The sequence below is a fragment of the Heloderma suspectum genome, chromosome 7 (assembly GCF_057233095.1).
Source record: "Heloderma suspectum isolate Gila_16-S chromosome 7, 16-S_ref, whole genome shotgun sequence".
Taxonomy (NCBI): domain Eukaryota; kingdom Metazoa; phylum Chordata; class Lepidosauria; order Squamata; family Helodermatidae; genus Heloderma; species Heloderma suspectum.
The window spans coordinates 102,376,636-102,395,548 of NC_139464.1; the positions used below are offsets into that span (position 1 = coordinate 102,376,636).

At 43.1% G+C, this 18,913-nt stretch overlaps 1 pseudogene; it reads right to left on the bottom strand.

Annotated features, from left to right (window-relative positions):
* LOC146340112 (sucrase-isomaltase, intestinal-like) overlaps nucleotides 1–18,276 on the bottom strand; it is a 60,824-nt pseudogene extending 42,548 nt beyond the window's left edge.
* Between the last annotated feature and the right edge of the window lie 637 nt (nucleotides 18,277–18,913).

An 18,913-nucleotide genomic window follows, 5' to 3' on the forward strand; every position in this document is an offset into this window, starting at 1 on the left:
CCATAAATCTTTTCATAACATTATATTATTGTAATATTCTCAGCCATGAGTTTTGTTCACTTCCTTAAACAAAGGGAAGAGATTCTTAAATAACAGTTTACTGTTATGGAGTCTTCAATGCTAGAAGGTCTGGAGAGGATTCTTCTCGGATTTCCCCCTAATATTTCATTGCCAAGAGCACATAATAGATATTAACTGCTTGCTGCCAGTTAGGCTGGCTAAAACAGCAGGGGTTTGTCAGAAGGATGCTGACCAGACTAATTTTGGATCAGGGCTTCTGGCTTCCAGGAACAGGATTTTAACACAGGCATTCTAAATTACTTCATATAGAGAGAAGATTATACAATCTATATAAGGGCCGCTGTACTCTCAAGTTACTAAGAGAAACGCTTGTACTCTCTCAAAGAATTGCTACTGTCATTTCCCCCTCCAAATGACACTGAATGTAAAATATTGTGAGCTTGTCGAAATCAATAAGCATTGTAATATTTAGATCTGCAGATGGATCTGGCATTTTGAATACCCATGCTTGCTGATCATGATTCACATGGTTTCTTCTAGAAACACAATTAGGCCACCTTGTTGGAAGGGAAGAGTGAAATCAGTGAGACTTAAAAGCATTGCACATTCTCTAGGGGCATCTCTACACCAGCCTAAAATCCTGCATTTAAAACAGAGCTTTCTGCTTCCATTTTAAATGCAAGATCACAAGCACTCCCTTTTTCACATGCTTCCTTTTCCCCCGCCCCTTCCCCCTCCTTCTTCCTGTATCTGAGTCTTCCATTATCTTTCATTGATCTCACTCCTCTTCTTGCCGCTTTTCCTCTTTTCATGGAGGGAACTGAAGCAGAACACATGGGGTAATTTGATAGCTCATTATCTGCAATGTATTTAAAAACAGAACAAAGGGTATTTAGTGCAGGAGACACCTTGAATGATCATAGTGTCATGTAAAGAGTCCACAAACTTCCATGAAGGAGCAATCTCAATCACAGGATAAAAGCTCCACGTGAAGGAGCCCTAGGTTGCATCCATTTGTTAGGGCTGAGCCATAGGCAGCTGTCAGAGAAGACCCAGGAGCCGTGAAACTGCATTTGTGCCAAAGGGGTGAAGCTCGGGGATCACACCAAGAGACGGTTGGAGAACAAGCCAAAACATGCCAGAGCCCGGATGACTTTTCGCTCCTAGTCCCAGCCCAAACAGGAAGGCTTTTATAGCCCTTCCTGTTTAGGAGGGCTCAACTGCCAGCCTAAGTAGATGAGGCCAATCCAGAGCCTGAGAATACTAGCATGCTGATTGTGAGAAGATGCTCTGAATTGCAGCTCTGGTGGCTTACCATTTGGGACAGCTGCACACAAAGCCAAGGGCTCCCGGCCCCATTGGACTAGACTGAAGCCAGTGGGAACCATACAGAATGGTTCTGTACAGTGGGAACCATACAGAGCAAATAACAGTGATGGGGTGAACTCTATGAGCTCGATTCTGCCCCACATCTTTTCCCAGTTTCCCCATCCACCCTGCCAAAACAGCTGCGGTTACAAGGATGAGAGGAGGACAAAGGGACAAGGAGTACAATGGCTTAGGAGCTATGCAAGGGAATAACTCATCACAAGTAGCCATTGCCTATCTATCTTGTCCAGCCCCCCAAATGCTGGGGCACTGGAATCCCCTACATCAAAGACAGACAACCTTTTTGGACCCATAGGTACATTTGGCAATTTGAAAAACTGTCCTGGGCAGTACCACAAAATGGCTGCCATTGGAGGCCTGGCAAAGGATAAGTAACCTGCACAAAAGACTGAGTAGAAGGGGGGGGGATCTGAGCCCCTACACACTAAACAGCTGCATTAAACCCACTGTTTTCCGCACCACAAGAAACCTATTTTACAGAAGGAAAGCTCTTTTTCTCTCCTCTCCACTCTGTCAACTAACTATTCCCCCTATCACTGTTTCTCTTTCACTCTGGGTCACAACTCGTACACACCCATTCACTCCAGCTCACCATGTATGCATATATACAGACATATAGACATTAATACACACATGCCCCTCTCTTCCCTTCTTCACTGCAACCACACAAAATACCACACTCAGTCATTTTCATTTCCTAAACCCTTTCTCTCTCCCTCAGACACATTCAACCTCATTCCATTCAGAGATACAAGCAGACAACCCTCCCCAACTCACTCCCCACCCCAGTTTCTCCCAGCTGGCTCCCCTAACTACCACTAACTTCCTGCTGCTCTCCCTCCCCACTGCAGCTTTCCTTGACTGTCTAGCTGGCTTACAGTTGGCCTTCCTAGCCCACCCCCAACTGCTCTCCTTGGCCTTCTGCTACTCCCTTTACCCTCACCCCACCTACATACTCACAGCTTAGAGAAGTGACAGGAGTACATTTTCCCCCTTCTTTTTTGTGGCTGGACACACTAGATAGAAGTGTACCCTTCAGCCACCCACCATCTTCATTTCTGAAGAATATCTCTAAGCCCCAAATGTGACTCAGAGGCATTCATGGCAAATGAAGATGGCAGTGGCTGGAACCCTTCACTTTGCTTTGAAGCAATCCCAGCTGCTTGTAAGAAAACTTTTTAATTAAAAAAATGGGAGGGGTAGGTGCCAAAAAAGGTGGCACCCTGTTGCCTACCCCACACCCTATATGGTCTCCAAAGAGGGTGAATGAATTCTTCTGGCATGTGGTACAATGCTGACAGACAAATGTGACTGACAAGCTCATGCCAGAGACCATAACCATCATGGAACTTACAGTTGGAACCACTGTAACAGTCATGTCACTTATGCAAGTTCATTTGATCTCCTCGCTATCTCAACTGGGAACAATCAAGTATTACATTCAATATAGCTGATGATCAATGATGAAATCATTAGGATAGAATAAAAGGGCTGATTCTGACTTTTTAAATATGCATCTACTTCACTGTCAAGACACATCTTATATAGGAATACGGTAGTGTAAGGTTTATTACTAGAGATCTTCCAGACTGATTTTGCTCATTTTTGTTTTAAGCTGAAGCTTGAGCAGTGTAGATGTGCAGAAAATTTTGAAACTTTGAAAAAGTTCAAAGCTCAAGCTTTGGAGAGTTCAGAAAGGGAGAAGGGAAAGGGATGAGGCAAAGGGTAGGCTAATACATATGTCCCACACTGTGCATGTAATGTAAGATGTGACACACTGTGTGTATGCATATGTGCTTATTCCTGTGCACTCTTAGAGTGCTCGGCCAATGAAAGGAGAGGCACAGAATGTTGGGAAAGGGGCTGAAGAAAAGTCAGTTGGTGATAGTTAGAAGAGGAGGAAGAGGAGCTGAAGAGAAAGAACTAAAAGAGATGAGGAAAAGTCAGTTGGTGATAGAGTAGGAAGAAGAGAAGCTGAGGAGAAAGAGCTGAAAGGACACCAGAGGGAGAAGAGAAAGAAAAATCTTACATTACATGTTTTTGACCTCAAACTTCAATAAATGATAAATGAACTTTTAAAACGACCATCTTTTGGGTGGGGGGGTTTCACCTTTGTTGGTTTATTTGTAGTACATTTCTTTTAAAAGTGTAACATTCTTCCAGTCTCAAGGGAAATGGGCAAACATATTTTTATCCAATCATTCTCATAAGAACATAAGAGCCATGCTGGATCAGATCAAGGGTCCATCTAGTCCAGCATTCTGTTCACACAGTGGCCAGCCAGCTGTCGACCAGGAACCCACAAGGAGGACATGAGCGCAACAGCACCCTCCCACCCATGTTAACTAGCAACTATTGTACATAGGCTCACTGCCTCTGGTACTGGAGGTAGCACATAGCTATCAAGACTAGCAGCCATTGATACCCTTTTCCTCCAGGAAATTGTCCAACCCCCTTTTAAAGCTATCCAAATTGGTGGCCATCACTACATCCTGTGGTAGTGAATTCCATAGTTAGCTATGTGCTGTGTGAAGAAGTACTTCCTTTTATCTGTCCTGAAGCTCCCACCAATCAGCTTCATAGGATGACCCCAGGTTCTAGTATTTTGAGAGAGCGAGAAAAATGTTTCCCTATCCACATTCTCCACACCACATTCTCCACATTCTCAAACTACTAGCCCCTATGGCAACACAGGATTTAGTGATTGAAGAAACTGAAGAAAATGTCTGTCCATGTCCAAGTATGTATGTACCTGGAGTGAGATCTGCATGAGTTTCAAAGCCTCAATATGATGTTACAACCGTGTCCATAAAGGTCAGATAAAGGACTCACTTACTGAGAACATAAGCAGGGTAGTTGAGATGGTTGTGAACACAGTCTGGGTACTGGCCATTTAGAAAATTAGGTGGCTCATCCATGTCCTAAGTGTAACAGAAGAAGAAGAAGAAGAAGAAGAAGAAGAAGAAGAAGAAGAAGAAGAAGAAGAAGAGGAGGAGGAGGAGGAGGAGGAGGAGGAGGAGGAGGAGGAGGAGGAGGAGGAGGAGGAGGAGGAGGAGGAGGAGATTAAATTGTAGGGTGTACTTGGGGTGGGGGAAGAGGTAGATGAAATGAAAATAAAAGGGGAAATATGATCAAACGTACAATCCAAATTCCATCGTAAGGAAGGACATTTCGGAACTCAGTGCACATTTGGGTCCACCAGTCAGCTGTTTTGAGGTTCAAGTAGTCAGGATACACTGAATCTCCTGGAGCCAAGGACTGAGAACAAGAGTGAGATGTATTGATTAGAGTAATATCAATGTTTGGCTCACGCAAATGGGCATGAGACATTTCAAGGATTTCACTTCATGCAAGCTTAGAGTGTGTACTACTGGCTTCTATTAAGGGTAAATGCTGAATTTATATGACCATTTTGTGGTGGTGAGATCTTCAGTGTATGTGATTTGACAATGTTTCTTCTTCTACCCTGAGTACACAGTTGCATAATTGCATCACTATGTAACAACTTCTGACTATACAACTGCAGAGCTTTTAAAAATGGGATGAGTATTGCTTTGGAAACCCCAGGTAATAGCACCTGAATCTCTAACTCTAAATCTTTTTTGCACTGAGGGCCAGATGTGATGCTGGCTGAGAGGTCAGTGGCCACGCATGTATGTGTGCGTGTGCATCAACACACACATACACGCACATCCCCACCAGTGATCCTGATACAAATCACTCTTTCCTTGCTGCTAGCAGTAGCAGGGGAAAAGTATAAAGATCCCTGGGGAAGGGGTGGAGAGCCTTCTCTCCATTTCCTCGTCACAGTGAACCCGATATAGAAGTGATCCTCTCTATCCATCCCTCAGAGATCCACATACAAATCACTCTTTCCTCACTGAAAAGAGTGGTCTATATTGCTGGTAGCAATGGTACAATCAGTGGGATATTGGGAGGGGGGTGAATTTGGTGGTAGTGGCAGGGGGAAGGGTCAGGGTGCCCAGGGCCACCATTAAGTCCTGGGGCTGGGGGGCACAGATTGTGGACCTCTGCTCTAAAGGACTGCTAATTCCTAATTCTTTGCTTAGCTCTGATTAAAAAACACCAATGTATAAATGAGGAGGAGGAATGACGTTTGTTTAAACTTCCTCCACATTTGTGGTCTTAACTGACCCCAAACAGGTATTAAAATGTGGAAAACATTTCCCCCTCATTTGTGCCAATTCAGACTCCATATATTCATTCGTATTGTATGTACAATAAATGAGTTGATTGTTCTGTGGTATTTCAGCGTCCCCTCCTGGGGTGTGTGGATGGGTGTGTACTTTAAATATCAAGGTTTCATAAAACCCTGTGGCTGCAGGCATCAGTTGTTGTCTTCTAACCACTCAGCCATGGTATTAGCTGTGGTGGAACCGGCATGGTGGACTGTTTAAGGCAGGGTGCCTATGCCTTGGGTGTGGGAGAATGAAATGGGTTAAGTGACCTTGTCATGCTATTCTGTTGTCACCACATGTTGACTGGTGCCTTCCATGCATGGCTAATATCAGGTTTTGTCAAGAGCAATGTCATAATTAGTGGGTGGTGATAGTATTGCTAGGGACTCTATGGGAATCACTGTTGTTATTGCTCTCTTTTCTATTACTATTATTGTGTTTTTGATGTTGCTTCTTGGAGAACATAGAATATAAACTAGTTACACCAGTGTAAGCTTCAGCTTAGCATCGGCTATTTTAGGATTGCTCTGTAGAACGCACAGTGTTTACAGCTACTCTGGAGATACCTGCCTTTCCGACAGCTGGAGTCACCCCATCCGAATTGTTTACCCAGATTCCTAATTGTTCTCCAAGCTTGTAGAGTTGGTAAGTCCCTTTAGATTGATCTTTACTTAGGAAAGGATTCTGAAGAGGAAACAAAACAAAAGCAAAGGATAGTCAACGGAAACATTTGTAACAGCAACCCTGGTTTCAAAAACAGTCTGAGATGCCTGGCAATAGTAAACAAAATGGGGCCACTGTTTGTTTGTGGCAGTAACGTGGATATCTATTAACCATCCAATATACACCCATCAGCTTTAAAGAAGTTTACATGTGAAAGAAATGCAAGGCTATGAAATCAAAAGGGCATAATTCAAATCCTTCCCTTGTAGACAAGAAAAGAAATGGTAGCAATGATCAGTCTATGAAGCATCCTGTACTTATTCCCAAATGGTGGAGTGGAAGAAACCACTAGTAGCTGTGGGAACACCAGGGAATGGGAGTTGGGCCGGCCCCACCATTAGGCGAGGTAAAGTGGCCAACCTCAAGCAGAAGCAGATTTGTGGGTACCATTAAAGAGTGGCAAATGGTCAAGTATTTAGTTTATATTAGTTATGACCATTGCTTATTATGTAATATTATTAACCACCATGGCAGTACCATATGAATTTTCTCCAAATTGTCAGTGGAGAATATTATGGCAGATCAGGGGTGCTTCCAAATAAGGCTTTTATGAAGCCATCACCATGCCTCATACATGACATTTTACAGGGGATCCAGATGATGTCCTCCACTTCTGGCCCTCCTGGGTTTTCCCACTGCTTTTTCCATCTCTTTTCTTACTGTGGAAAATCTCTTAAGGAAAAAAAGGCAGTATTGCTGCACAATGCCATCTTGATAGTTAGCGCTACAAGCCTTCCATCTAGAAGCACCCCAGGCCAGAGAGAGAGAGAGAGAGAGAGAGATTGAGAGAGAGGGTGGGGAAAAACATATTAGCCAAAGTGTGAGCCCAGGGAAAATCCTTTTGGGCATCTGCTTTGAAAAAAAAGTAGAACATTGTAGCATTTCTTGAAGATGATCTGATTCTTCAGCAGTCCCTTCAAAGCAAGGTTTTCATTAATCACATTTTTCTTTCTTGCACTAAATGCTGCTCATCAGCAAACCCCCATTCACACCCACAGACACAAAAACCCCAAGGCATTCATTCCCTCGAGCCATTCACCCCCCCCAAAGGCATTCACACACACACACACACCTCTCAAGGCATATTCACACACACACACACACACACACACACCCTATGCCATTCACACCCAAGGACCCACTCACAGACCCCTACCTGAGCTGACTTTTCTTGTCCCTCAGAGACCCATGGAGTGGCTTCTCTTGTTCCCGCACTGTGGTAAAGGTTAAGCTCTGGGCCTGCCTCAGGAGGCTGCTTCTCACAGAGCATGTTTCCCTCATCCCTCACTTCCCATGTCCAGCAGGAAAGGTGAGGGATAAGGGAAGCCCTTGGGAAGTGCCGCTCACCTCCCGCACATGGCAAAAGCAAGGCCAAGAGAAGGCCTTCAGGAAGATCTGCTTCAAGGTGCTCCGGACTGTGGAGGGTCCCAACAGCCTTCTCTCATTCTGCTGCAGCCTGCAGAAAATGAATATGGGGGAGGGGTAAAATCAGTTTTTTAAAGAACAGTTTGTCATCCCCCCTCCATTGGGAGAGCCAAATACTGGGCTGCACCTGCTTGCTCTCGTTTGAGAAGATGAGCCAAGAAAATGAAACCAATAGTGCTGGCCAGGAGTACACAGGTGCACCATACCAGACAATTCAAGCAACACCCCCCCCCCCATTGGTCAGGTCAGGGGCTCCCACCATCACCACTTCATTTTATGTGAATGTAATGGCCTTGGTTGGTTCTGTGGACCTGGATCAGACCCAAATATGGGAGCGAGAGAGAGCGGTCCTCTCGTCAAACTCCCTCCTTCAGTCTATATTATTCACTGTAAATTATAGGGGAACGTTCGGAGCACGCACACTCACACGCTCAGAATGTTCCCTTTCTTCTCGGGCATTCAGCTAAACAGTGCTGAGTGCAGGAGGCACCAAGGCAGACTGATGGAGGGGGAATCAAGCCCGCAAAGTGCACTTTAGTTACAGCCATGGCAAACGCTTGCCTGGGGGGTAAGGCGCACCCCCTGTGTCTCTAGCCTCCAGCTGCTAGTGTTCCCTTGAGTAACTGTTAGGACGTTGTAGCATTTCTTGAAGATGAAACATTTCTTCTTGAATAAAGTAGAGTTTCCAAAAATCTTTAAACATGGTCATCAAATGAAGCTAATGTATAGGATTTCAAAAATATTGAAACATAGGACTGGCTCGCACAATCGCTTTGCAACATGGTCAGCTATTTCCCCATCCCAGCTTATTTACATATGTATTACGTGTATCACTCCCACCTTTTTTTGAGAGAGCTCAAAGCAGTGTACATAGGGTTCCCAGGTTGGGTTTCATCCAGGCACTCACCAGACCTGCTAAACTTCATTAGGATGAAGTTCATCCAGACCTGCTAAACTTCATCAGGATGAAGTTCATCCAGACCTGCTAAACTTCATCAGGATGAAGTTCATCCAGACCTGCTAAACTTCATCAGGATGAAGTTCATCCAGACCTGCTAAACTTCATCAGGATGAAGTTCATCCAGACCTGCTAAACTTCATCAGGATGAAGTTCATCCAGACCTGCTAAACTTCATCAGGATGAAGTTCATCCAGACCTGCTAAACTTCATCAGGATGAAGTTCATCCAGACCTGCTAAACTTCATCAGGATGAAGTTCATCCAGACCTGCTAAACTTCATCAGGATGAAGTTCATCCAGACCTGCTAAACTTCATTAGGATGAAGTTCATCCAGACCTGCTAAACTTCATTAGGATGAAGTTCATCCAGACCTGCTAAACTTCATCAGGATGAAGTTCATCTTCATCAGGATGAAGTTCATCTTCATCAGAGAAAAGGCCTACAGCTCCCAGCATTCCCCAGCTAGCATGGTAATGGCTGGGGAATGCTGGGAGCTGTAGGCCTTTTCTCTGTCTAAACATGAATAGGATTGCGCCCTTAGAAGTTCTGAATTAATTATGTAGCTCTTTAATTCAGATATAATCAAGAAATATAATCAAAGACAATATTTTAAAATACATGTATTTTACATCCATCCATGGAGCCCATACGAAGTTCCCAGGCTTGAAGTTTCTTTCATCTCCTTACCTGCTTAGCTTCAGCAAAGGTGTCTTCATTGTGGGCTTTAAGATGGTACCCTTGCTCAATATTCATTCATTTTTCTAGTACAGATGCAAGACTTCCTGTGCTCGCAGATCTGGAGCCAAAACTGGACTGCCCACACACAGGACAGAGAGATCTGCAGACTCAGGGCAGCCCAAACGCACACACAAAATCTTTAAGCCAAAATCCTAGGGTGGGAAACCCACCCACCCCTGTAAAAAAGCTCCATGGTAAGTTGAAGGCACAGAATATTGGCCCACTGAGTAGAAAACAACAACTGAAAAGCAGGCAGGAGTGGGAGTAGAATGGAGTGGCTCGTAAGGGGATAGCAGATGTATACAAAAAGTATAGGAAGAACCATCTCATTCACTGGATTTATCGGTTCCTGGTTCACGTTGAGAAGCTATTTTAAAATGTCTCCAAAGAGGTAAGTGAGAGCTGCCCACAGACATCAAAGGAGAAATTAATGATTTTAGCGTAGCTGGGACTAGGCACAAGTCCCCCTACCCCAGAAACCCCCCAAGTAGAGGGGGGAAACAAAATGGAGATTCCTCCCCACCCCCACCTCCCAGGGCAATGAGGACCGAATGTTCAGCGGGCATAGAATGCTGACTGACTTATTGGGAAGGGGATGGAAAATGGGGGAGGGGGAATGGAATGGAATGAATGGGACACTAAACAGAAGCACTCCACGGTGTTGCAGGGACCCACTTGTACCCTTTATTTCTGATGTTCAGGTGAGAGTGCCAGTACTTACGTAGCAAAAATGGTGCAACCCAGGCACAAGAGGAATGTATCAGTAGACCGGGGAGAACCCTAAGGTTTGCAGATGTACATAATTTTTTTAGAAGAGAAATAAAAAGGACCCAAAAAGCCATGGGGGGGGGGCAGATTGTGAATGAGTGCCCCTGCATGCAGAAGAGATGAAGGAGCATGGAGCAAAAGTCCAGCAAGGCCTCAGCTGCCCCCCTCCCCCCAGCAACCCATTGAACTCTCTCCTCAAGTTCTCCCTTCTCAGGCAGGGAAGGTTACCAGTGCTAGACAGGTTGCCTTTGAAAGTGCCTGCTGATGCCTGACCTGTTCCATACCATCAGAGGCTACCCCTCCTCAGGTGGGGAGTCTCTCTCACTCTGGGCAGCCTCACCACCTGAGAAAGGGGAGCGTTGAAGTCTCCTCACACACATAAGCAATATTTTGTTGCAAGAACCCACTTGTCACTGTATATATCCCTCCATAAATCAATGTAATTGTGTTGGTGCACAGAGCATCTTGAATCAACAACTGGATCTCAAGGCCTTTCCTTGCAGCTGACAAGGCCTGCCTGTCAGCTGCAATTCTAGTGGAACACCAAACTTCCATATACATATCAAGCATGTACAGTTGTACCCCCAGTTGGCCAAAAGGCTTTAAAGATGCTCAGCAGATGAGCCTGGTCCCACTTTCTGGTCCCAGCTCCTTTCCATCCAGCTCCCGCCATGTAACAGCTTTGTACAATACAACTGTAGTGCACCTACTACTGGCACTGGCACTCTCTGACCCACACTGCTGTACCAATGTGGTATGCTGGAGTGACTTGCTCTATCAACACAATGCTAGTGCATGAAATTGTTCTGCCACAGTAGGTGTGCTCCTAAACATGTGAGTGCTAAGCGCACACCATAGAACTTTAATCTCATTTCATTCCTTTCCTAAGAACTAAACAACAGCTTAATTTGTCTCAAAAATCTTTGACAATAATGACTGTTCTTTTGGGAACAATACTCTATTTTTGGCAGCCTGAATAACCCTTTTAAATGCAAAAAATGAAAAGAAAAAGGTATGGCATCTTTAGACATAAAGCAGTATAAGCATTCAGTAGACTCTGTAGTTTTAGCCTACCTAAAATACCTTAGACGTTTTGAAAAAGCTGCCTTCCTCTAGTAATTAAAACCCAGAAAGGTGATTCCCAGGAGACATTAACACTCTAATACAAGTCAGTTTAATTAGCTACACCTAATCTGAACCTCTGATATCACAAAAAAGGTTATTGTAGTGCATAAATCTATTACATGGGGCAGTTCTAGTCTCGCCCTAAGGAGAACAAAAGGCTCAGGCGACTGATTAAGCATTCCAAACAAATTCCATGTGTTTTTCACATTTTTCTTACCTGTTGTGCTTCTGGGATTAGGGACATTTGAGAGACTGACAAAACAGCCTAGAAAATGACCCACAGAATGGTCTAAAGGACAAGACTGTAGTTCTATTGCTAATGCTAAGTGCATTTGGTCCTCTAAGTCAGAGGTGGGCAGACTTCAGGCTTGTACAATCTATTTTGTTTTTTATTTGAACTCTGAGGTCTACCAACCAAAGCTAGACCCGAAATGGTGGTTCAGGGGATGGAGTCAATTATGCATGCAAAGCAGCATGTGAGTTACTAGAGATCAAGGATTTAACACAGCATTCCTAAACTGGCCAGCAGAGTTGAACAAAGTCCTGGCCAAAAGAAACCAATTAATACTCTCATTTTTCAGATTAGGAACACTGAGGCTGAAAGATAAGGAATTAGCACAAGCCCAGCCATATCAGAAGGCTTTTTTCCCCTTGCAATTTTACTTGTGCTTGTTAAAGTATTGGGAGGCAGAAGCCCTTGAAGATCTACTGCAAATCACCCAGAGATCTAACAGTAGATCCTGATCTACTTTCTGCCCACCCCTGCTGTAAATAGGCAGCTGGGAGGCCTTCTAGGGACCATGTGTAAACTGGTCTAATTTTGGGGGAGGAAGAGTGGGATCTAATTGTAATAAATAGACATTTAATAATAATGTGATTAGGGGCATGCACTGGGGGTTATTGTAAACAAACAAAACTTGGCAAGACCAGATCACATTCATATTGGTGTCTAATATCCCAAGCTGGAGGGAGCAATCCTATGTGGATAGGCAACCACCTCTGAACTCAGAGGTGAGCCCCTATCCAATGCAGGGTGGGCAGAGCACAGAGGGGATCTTCTCCTCTGAGTTCCAGCCACCCTGCATTACCAGCTAGATGGCTGATTTTGGTTGTCTAGCTGGAGCTGTTTGGGGCGTGGGGGAGGAGGATGGACGGGGCATAGGAAGCATCGTTAGGAGGCTTCAGCTGTCCCCGCCCCTCCCTGCCCATGGGAACACCCCTTTTTGCCCTGTTCCATGCTGCTCTTATGAGCCTGGAGCCCAGGGACGATCCATGCCACCTACAGGGGGGCGGGGGAGGCAGTTCTCCGGAACTGACCTCAGAGCACGAGCTCCAAGGTCAGTTCCCAGAAACCAACCAATCCTATGGCTGTCTAGCTGCTGTCTAGTGGCCATAGGATTGCACCCTAAGCAGATTTGCTCAGAAATAAATTCCACTGTGTTAAATGGGGCCAGCTCCCAAGCAAGTATGCATAGGATTGCAGCCTAGATTATTAATTTTCTAGTTCTCAAGACCATGTACTCAGGATTGTGACATACCATTTCAGAATTCATCACTCCACTATTTTTTCACCCACCAAAGTTGCAGCAGATTGTTTTTAATCACAGCCTCTTCCTTCTAGCAAATTTTAATTTTTTTCCACTTGCTTTTGCAATGAATTCTCTTTTTAGTGGGGGGCTAATGAACAGTATGCAACCTTCCTCATTAAAGTTCCTCCGCTGTAATAGATGTTTATCCTTCTGCTTGATAACCATTGTTACTTTTAGAACATAGCTCTTTGTATCAAAACAATGCATTTGCTCTGACTCAGAATAAGTCACAGGCAAAAATGGGGCCATTGTTCAAGGAAGGCACTGATGATGAGTAAATCCTGACATTCTTAACAAAACATTGCCAAAGGGAAAGGAGAGGTGGGAGATAGCCAAGAGATACTGAAATTGATGAATAGATACTGAATAGAGATACTGAATAGATGCCCACACTAATTTTTCACATGTAGTAGGCAACCCAGTGCCAGCATGATTATGGGGGTTATTGTCCAAAACACCTGGAGGGCACCAAGTTGCCTACCCCTGTCACCACTCTATTTGTATTGGTCATTCTCAGGAGATGAATGCTTCTTCCAAATGTGTCTCCAAGTTCCCACATGATGAGATCCAAGAACCTAGTTCTCTTGAGTCAAACATTCCAAGGCACCTGGTGAATCTCACAATGTGGATGCTCATTCAGAAGAAAAACACAAACAGGTAGATGTTCATCTCTCATTTTGACATCTGCTATCAAAAATAAATGTAAGGACTTGGCCCTAGAGACAAAACTCAAAACTCTTACATGATGGGTAGAATTACAAAGCTCTTTTGGTTTAACTACCATAGTTTCTCTCAAAGAATCCTGGGAATTTATGTTAGAGCTCCCTTTCCCCCCTTGCTGTTCCCAGGGTTTCATGGTGGGAGGGAATGACAATTTTATCAATTTGAGGGCTTCTCTTCATGAGGCTAAAATCCTGCACCCTTACAGGGCTTCTGCTTCCGGATTCCTTGTGGGATTAAGATCGGCTCCTTTATATGTGCTTTTTTTCCAGGGGGGTTCTTTCTAGGCAAGCTCTATATGTTTCATTATTCAGCCACTAGATGGCGCTGTGAGATAGTGGAATTCCAGAAATTCACCAGCCATTGGAGCACTCCAAAGCACGATAAAAATTTATTATCACATTTTCTCTTTTGAGAATAACGCTGCTATAATGGCCAGAAAACATGGAGGGGCCCTAGAGGCTGGTGACATCATGTAAAGGACTCCCCCCCAAAAGTGAGTGACCAATCACAAGCACATAATAAAAGCCTCATGTACAGAAGCCCTACATCCATGGTGTAGATATGCCCATAGTTTTAAAGACACAAGTGCAAGTAGCATCTAGTGCTGAAGATATGTGAGAATGTAATGTGGGATGTACACAACACATGGTTGTGTCAGAGCGATAGAAAAAGAAATCTATGGTCAGGTTCATAGTTAACATGTGTTTTCTTCAGAAATATTGGCCATGGCTGAAAGAACCACTTTACACATCCCCAAACATTTGGGCATGCCCAGGGGTATTTCCCCCATGTTATTTATTTGAAGAGGAGACACACACACACACACCCCACACACACATGGCATAATACACTCTGCTTTGAAATTCTCCAGTGATTCAAAGTGGCCTGCCACATGGCCTGGGAGGCTGCTGATCAAGAAACCTAAGCCCAAAGTCCCCTTGGTCACATGGAATTAGTGACACAGTTCTCCATATCCTGGCTATAAACTATAATTTTTCAGGAATATATGTCTATGTGTGTATGTTCATATATGCACATACATGCACATACACACACACAATTTATCTGTGCCTTTAAATGGCAACATTAAGATACAGTATGATTATATTATACTATGGTTATATGGTTATACTAAGATGTACTAAGGTTGATTTACCTGTTAACCTCTTAGGCTGAATCTACATATAGCAGTTATACTGTTATCATAACTATTGGTGCCCATTGGTGTCATATGTACCAGCAGTTATGATAATAGTATGATAACAGTATAACTGCTATGTGTATATCCAGCCTTAATAACAAAATGTGCAGCCTCCCTTCTGCATGTCTTGGCCACTAGAAGAAGGGAGCAAACTCCTTTCCTGCAGCAGCCAATTCAGGCAGCCGTGTTTTAGCACATTTCCATTCATCCACAGATTATACTCCCTCTCCCTCCGTTACAGTAAAGACCCATTTTGTGATGTTTTCACCAGCACACACAGCATAGCTCTTGGGAGAAAGCAAAAAGTGCTTTTCAACGGTAAATCAGTGTTCTTGCAATTATGTCACCTGGCCCTATTAAGTCTGCAAGGTGCATTAAGGATTTTTAATGTGCTTTTGCTAAAATGAAGAACTCTGTATTTGGGTGTGCTTAGGGATTCTGTATTAGAGCTAAAACGTTAGGCTATGATTTGAATGGTGTTTTGGGCAATTCTGCTGCACATTTCATCTGAATCAAAGAACAGGTAAACAGTCATCCAGGGACAGGAACTATGTCAGTCGGCCAGGCTAAATGGCTCTTCCCAGCACTGTAGACTCTGCCCACACAAAAGCAGCTCCCATGCTGCTCTGGTAAGATGAACTGGTTATGAGGGTGCACAAGATGGCCTAAGAGTCCCTTTCTGCTTTCTGAATAGATGACGATGACTATACAAAAATCTAAAGCAATGGGTTTAGTATAGTAGTCTTCAACCCTTTGAGAGCCAGAATCTGTCTTTAATCAAAACATGCATTTGGAGACCCACTTCTTGATTTTTATACCATATACTTGTATGGCAACAGTGGTGTTGTTGCAACCCACCTTAGGTCAGGCTGTAACCCAGTAGTGGGTCCTGATCCACCAGTTGAAGACCAGTGGTTTAGTGAACATTTAGGTAACCTGGAAATTCCTTTTTCCACATTCATGTGGCTCATCACAAGCTGCAGCATTAAAAGGATAAATATCAGTATTTCTGATATTTCTTTTTGACCCATAATGCTGTTCATGCTCTCTCTCCCTCATCCCCCTTCCTCCCTCTCATTCTCATTCTCATAAAATCCTGAATAAAGTGTACTGGGAGTACAATGTACCTTTTGATTTAACCAAAGCAAGGCAATGTATTATAAAAGAAAATAAAAAGGAAAATCTTTCCATGCAACATTTCTTAGCAAGTGCTATATATTAAAAAGGTAATGTAAACAGGGAGTCTATTATTAGGGCCGCCTTGATAATTTACCAGAATAATACCATAGTGCAATCCATCTTTCTTCAGCTCTTGAATGAACTCTAGCAGACCCACGTAATTCTCTTGGTCATAAGTGAAGTCCAGCTGATTGTCCATGTAATCAATGTCTCCATATTGGACATCCTGAAGATTGCAACAGAAATATATTGTAGCATTAAAAAAATACAATGAAGCACAATCATTCAGATTTATCATTTTGCTTGTACGAATACCATAGTAAAAGTTGGACTGGAAATTCCTCCACATCACTCCTACTATGGACTATACACTAAATTGAGCCTACCTTCTTGAAGTATTCTTTTAAAATATGTGTGCGCGTGTGTGCGCGCGCACACACACACACACACACACACACACACACAAATCACCTCTATTGCCTTACTACAATTAAATTCTGAAAGCAATAATACTCCTATTGATCATTAAACATTAATTATACAGTTAATATTACACCAACATGATTTAATATTAATATTAATGCTAGTGGTAATATTATAATATTGATACAATTAATTCATTATCCTATCATTTCTTGTTACTCATTTTGTCCTTGGGAAACTAATTCAAATGAGTGTTGCAAAATGCACACTTACAAATGGGATGTCATACTGCTCCATGTGTCTGACAGTTTGCTTTACTACACCAATGTTTGGAGATTGGGGAGGAAGATGTGGGCGCCCAATGGCCTTAGAAACAAAAACAGACCCAAAATATCTTTATTTCAAAAAGGTGACTGAGAATTTTGGAGTCAAGGTACCAAAGACATTTCAGATATTTCTGTTAAGATGAAATAAATTCATACTACACACATTAATTCAGTAAGGACATTCTGCTTTAAAAAGCTCTAGCTCCATTCTTCTTAGAGTAGAGGTCTGACCTTGGATCTGTGGAAAAATCTATTACTTCAGGTAGCACATTAGGAGTAAGCATGGTTGGGCACTGGACTTGCTCCTCCTGGACTTGCTCCTCCTCTTCACCATTAAAATCTGGTTGTCACCTGCCTCTCACTCTGGCCCAAACAACAATGGTGGTGAGAAGGAGGAGCAGTAGATGCCACTACCTACTAACTGGTGGTAGCAACGATGAGAAAGAGAATAAGGAGCTGGTGACAATAGCGGTGAAAAGGTAGACTAGTCACTGATGGCGGTGTCTTGCCCAAGGACCCTCAAAAATTGGAGCTGTCAGTGATTTCACATAACAAAGTAGAAGTCTGGTTTCAGAGTCTGTTGAGAGTGGTGTTTCTCTAGCAGAATATGTTTTCAGGACATTAGGCTGCTGATTTTGTGACAGGAAATATGAGAATTTGTATGTGCTTCAAATTTAAAAAAAAAAGCCAACATTTACTATACCATCATATGCATGTTTACTTAGAACAAAGTCCCATTCTTTTAGTGGGGCTTTTAAAAGCATGTATAGGGACTGCAGCCTTAGTTTATTTTTAACAAACAATTTTGGGTATCTATATTAATTTTCTCTTCAGGTTTTCTCTGAAGTTTGCCCGTGCGAAGTAGCTACAGAAGTTGTTTGTTTACTGGGCTTTTAAAGAAGCAAGTCGTCACAGAGAAACAGGCCAAGTTCTACAGTGATATTAAAGAACATCAAGGAATTTCTACACAATAGTTTTTGAAGCTAAAGAGCAGAACCGAGAAGCAGTTACTCTGAGCAGAAGGTTCCAAGGTACTAACCATAGTCTTCCCTCCAGACAGCAAGGTGAAAAAAATTCAAAAAGCTAACACTGTGGAAGAACCATCATGAGGTAATATTGCTCCTCAACTTTTACACAGAAAAAATTGCCGTATGGAAGGCAACCCAACACAATGAGATACCAACTTACTACCTCCTGAAAAAGTGTGTTGTTTTCTAGCATTTTCCAGTAGGGGTTGTATACAATGGTGGCTTTGCCTTAGCGGAAAATGCTTCTTTTCATTTTTGTCGATCCCCCACTACTTACTGTAGCCCTCCGTGCTACATCCCGTTCAGTTCTGGAGGGTCCCCCAACCCTCAGGATAAGTTTTGCTGCGGAAATGGTGGGGCTTAAGTGGGATGGAAGGATTGATACAAACTGAGTATCCCAACTTGCGAGAGCAGACACGCTGTTCCACTAAGGCAAAGTCACTATTGAATACAGCCATAGTAATTCTATCATATGAGCTTTCCTCGATCTAAAAAACCTGTGTTAATGGTTGCAAAGCATAGGAGAGGCCCTGGAGGAGGAGGATGCATGCTACCGTGAGTGAGCCATCACAAGCACACAATAAAAGCTTCATGCAGAAAGACCAGATGCAGGAATAGTCACCTCCTGTTGACTTTTCCATCTCAAATATAGTAGCCCCATATACCCTACAGAAGGCTCATTTTGCAGTCCTTGCTACTTTTGAAAATTTGGAAGACGTTGTATGGAGTGGCCATAGAGGAGATCTATAGCAAACAGTATGAAATGCAGGGATCCATGACCTTATTTTCTCCACACAAAGCATATTTCTCAGGCTTTTCTCAGATGATGAGAAATAGAGAATGTTCGTCTTAAGTATAAACACCACTGATCATTCCTGCAGAAACATATTGCTCCAATAGTACTAAAGGGGTTAAAAGTTTGTGCTATAGAATTACACTTTTGATGGTTCTGTCATCATTTTATATAACCTGATGTTTATGATTTTGTTTAAAAAAAAAACACGTACAGTCCAAAAAAAAAAAAAAAAAGTCTGATGGAAAGTCACAGTAGCTTATACTCTTCCCTATATAATAGTCTAAGCTGTGCCTGGAACT